We start from the raw sequence: 3,834 nt of genomic DNA on the forward strand, positions 1-3,834 counted from the left end.
TATCAGGAGAAATGAATTCTACGAGCTGCGTGAAACACTTGGGAAGGTAGAAGGGATGACAAATGTCAGTAAGTTGTGAAAATGAAATCCTTTCTCTGGAATTCTCTGCCAAATAATTTGAAGTCAGTGAAAGTACTTGGGATTGCTTTCCTGGATCATTTTATGTTTGTGAGCGTCTTCAGCACTGAAAGATATGACATGTGACCCCAGAAACAGACCAACGACCTGAGTGCCGCATATGTCGCTCTCTAACTTACAAAGTACGAGCCGAGGTTAGAGGAATTATCAGCATGCGTACAGCAAAAATCACATTCATTGTTCAAAAGCACGCCAAATGCAAACTGTTACCTTTCAATAAAAAAGTGGTTTGCATCATTGAAAGCTCGGTTATTGTGTTTCTAAGACAAAAGATGTTACTGTACGAGTGCAAAGCCTCAGAATTCGGGGTACATTGCTGTGTTGGATTTGGGGTGCTGACAATGTTTGCGAGGCCGGAACTCTCCAGGTAGGGGTGTAACCCTCAAACATTCTCAATCCACACAAAGACTAGCCAAGGCACGCCAAATCATTTTATTACGAATATCCCCAAATGGGGTAGGGTAGGGGAGGGGTAGGGAGAGCTGTCCCACCCCTGATATACAACCCGCCCCCAGAGGGGGCAATTATTCAAAGATTATACAATTATACAAGGAAGTGGTAGTAGCAGAGGGAAAAGGTTTGGGACCATAATGTAAGTATCACACAGGGTAGGTGGCCAAAAAGGAAAGAATAGGGATGATGGGTAAAGGGGTTGGGGCTTTTACATCCCATATACACTCTCATCACTGTATGCAATGTACAGGAAGCAATCCTCCTCATGGTGTTCCTGCAGGAAGAGGGAAAAAAACAGGTAAGTACACCCAATTACCCCTATACAAAGTACTACCCCCCCCCCCCCATACTGCACTATATAGTCCAATCCAGCAGCACACACCTCCTACCCCACATTGCAAGGCACCCCTATACACAGCACTACCCGAACAACAATCACTTGCCCCCTTCACTCCTATATACCCACTCACCCATAACAAATGTATTTTCCTGTGACTTACCTGGTAAAGCTGCCCCATGGTGGCACTAGTTGGGGGGATCACATTGTTCACAAAGAAGAAAAGTGCATCTTCTGCCCTCAGGTGAATTCTTTTCCTGATAAGAAAGTAAAACTGGCCAACTGACCAGAGGAGAGAGTGAAGGACCAACAGACACCATGCTTGGGGTAGAAGGGGGGGGGATGATGGGGCAAAGGCAGAGTTGAAGATGAAGTGGAAGTTAGGGGCAAAAAAGTGGGAACAGGAAGAGAAACAGACGTGGTAGTTATAAAGTCAGATGGGAAGAGGGGGAGACAAAAACAATGGGAGGTGTAGGGCATGGGGGGTATAAGGAAGAATGAAGGGGGGAAGGGGAGTTATGTTGGCTGGATATAAAGATAATAAGGCAGTTGGTTGGGGGGGGGGGGGGGGCACCCAACCCTACTCCCCTCACTCAGCATTCCCTGAACTCCTCCATTTTCATTATCACACTGGGGCCCTCGTTCTACACAACCAGCTCCTGCCCCTTGTGAATTGGCCCCGCACTGACCGGCACCCGGTCCGGGTATTTCTTGCGGATCTTCTCCCCCTCGGAGCGCCGCTTCTCGAACGGATGTTCTTCCTTATAAACGAACTTCATATCTAGGCCCCAAAACACCGGCCGAGGAGGAAAATAAACAGCACTAGCTCCGCCCACTGCTTCCGGCTACTGTCACGGACACCCCGCCCGCTACTTCCGCAGAACTGCACCGGCCCGCCCACTGGCGTCATCCAAACTCCACCCCCTTCATAGAAGACTATAGGATTAGACTCCAAAAACATGGCGGCCTCTCCAGGGGGAGGGATATATTACATCCACGCCTACTGACGTCACTGTTTTGCCAGCACAACACTCGTGACAGCGCCACGCCCATCTGTCACAATTATCATAACAAGCCACCGCCGCCCCCTTTAGGTCAAGAGAGAAACTACACTAATTTTCCCCACGTGGTGAATAGAAGAATTACACAAGCACTTTCTTCCTGAGGAAAGAGGAACTGCGCCACCACCCACCTACTGGGGGAACGAGGAACTACGCCACGACCCGCCTACAGTGGGAAAGGGGAACTACGCCGCCACCCACCTACTGGGGTAAAGGGGAACTACGCCGCCACCCGCCTACTGGGGGAAAGAGGAACTACGCCGCCACTCGCCTACAGGGGGAAAGGGGAACTACGCCGCCACCCACCTACGGGGGGAAAGAGGAACTACGCCGCCACCCACCTACAGGGGGAAAGAGGAACTACGCCGCCACCCGCCTACGGGGGGAAAGGGGATCTACGCCCCCACCCGCCTACGGGGGGAAAGGGGAACTACGCCGCCACCCGCCTACTGGGGGAAAGAGGAACTACGCCGCCACCAGTCTACAGGGGGAAAGAGGAACTACGCCGCCACCGGCCTACGGGGGGAAAGGGGAACTATGCCGCCACCCACCTACAGGGGGAAAGAGGAACTACGCCGCCACCCGCCTACTGGGGGAAAGACGAACTACGCCGCCACCCGCCTACAGGGGGAAAGGGGAACTACGCCACGACCCGCCTACAGGGGGAAAGAGGAACTACCCCGCCACCCGCCTACAGGGGGAAAGAGGAACTACGCCGCCACCCGCCTACAGGGGGAAAGAGGAACTACGCCGCCATCCGCCTATAGGGGAAAGAGAAACTACGCCGCCACCCGCCTACTGGGGGAAAGAGGAACTACGCCACCACCCGCCTACAGGGGGAAAGAGGAACTACGCCGCCACCCGCCTTCAGGGGGAAAGAGGAATTACGCCGCCATCTGCCTATAGGGGAAAGAGAAACTACACCGCCACCCGCCTACTGGGGGAAAGAGGAACTACGCCGCCACCCGCCTACAGGGGGAAAGAGGAACTACGCCACCACCCCCCTACAGGGGGAAAGAGAAACTATGCCGCCACCTGCCTACAGGGGGAAAGAAGATCTACGCCACCACACTCCTACAGGGGGAAAGAGGAACTACGCTGCCACCCACCTACAGGAGGAAAGAGGAACTACACTAGGGGAACAATTTTGAACACAATTTTTGTTGACTTCAATTTTTAAGCTTTTTTACACTAAAATAGGTATGGCGATTCTGAAAGTGCAATTAGTTTTCTTAGTTATCACGTCAGGTTTTTTCTCTCCCGCTTATATTAATGCGGTTACTGTAGCATGAATTTGTATTGGCTATTCATTTACACACAGACAGTGAGGTCAGAGGTTGTGCGCTGCTCTATGTAGTGAATAAGTAAAATGTATTTTTCCTCTTACACACGTATTTCCTTTCAGATCATGTCTGGCTCTGCTGTTTCTCATCTCGTGCCTAAACAACCCGGATTCATTTTGTTATATCTGTGGCAGTTTCACCATTCCCAGTCAAAGGGTGAATATCAGCACATTTGTAGAGCAAGCCTATTTGTCATATTTCAAAGTTAAACTTGGTGATCAGGATAAGTCATGGGCCCCTCATGGTGTGCAGTGTGTGCAAGGTTTACGGATGTGGACAAAGGGAACATGTGATAAGATGCCATTTGGTGTACCTAAGGTTTGGTGAGAGCCAGGAGATCATTTCAGTGACTGTTACATTTTTCATAGTGAAAACTTCAGGATACACCAAGAAAAATAATTGTAACATTGAGTATCCTAGTCTACCATCGGCTATACGCCCAGTGGCTCATTCAGATGCCGGTTTCGTTACACTACCCTGTCTTATAGAACATGATTATGGT

At 50.7% G+C, this 3,834-nt stretch overlaps 1 long non-coding RNA gene across 1 annotated transcript; it reads right to left on the reverse strand.

Moving 5' to 3' along the window:
• Positions 1 to 555: 555 nt before the first annotated feature.
• On the reverse strand, positions 556 to 1,439 carry LOC140322615 (uncharacterized). Its single transcript, XR_011919211.1, has 2 exons — positions 1,092 to 1,439; positions 556 to 865 (listed from the first exon to the last, which is right to left on the reverse strand). It is a non-coding gene; the product is annotated as an uncharacterized lncRNA (long non-coding RNA).
• Positions 1,440 to 3,834: the final 2,395 nt, after the last annotated feature.

This window comes from Pyxicephalus adspersus, chromosome 2 (assembly GCF_032062135.1).
Source record: "Pyxicephalus adspersus chromosome 2, UCB_Pads_2.0, whole genome shotgun sequence".
Classification (NCBI taxonomy): Eukaryota; Metazoa; Chordata; class Amphibia; order Anura; family Pyxicephalidae; genus Pyxicephalus; species Pyxicephalus adspersus.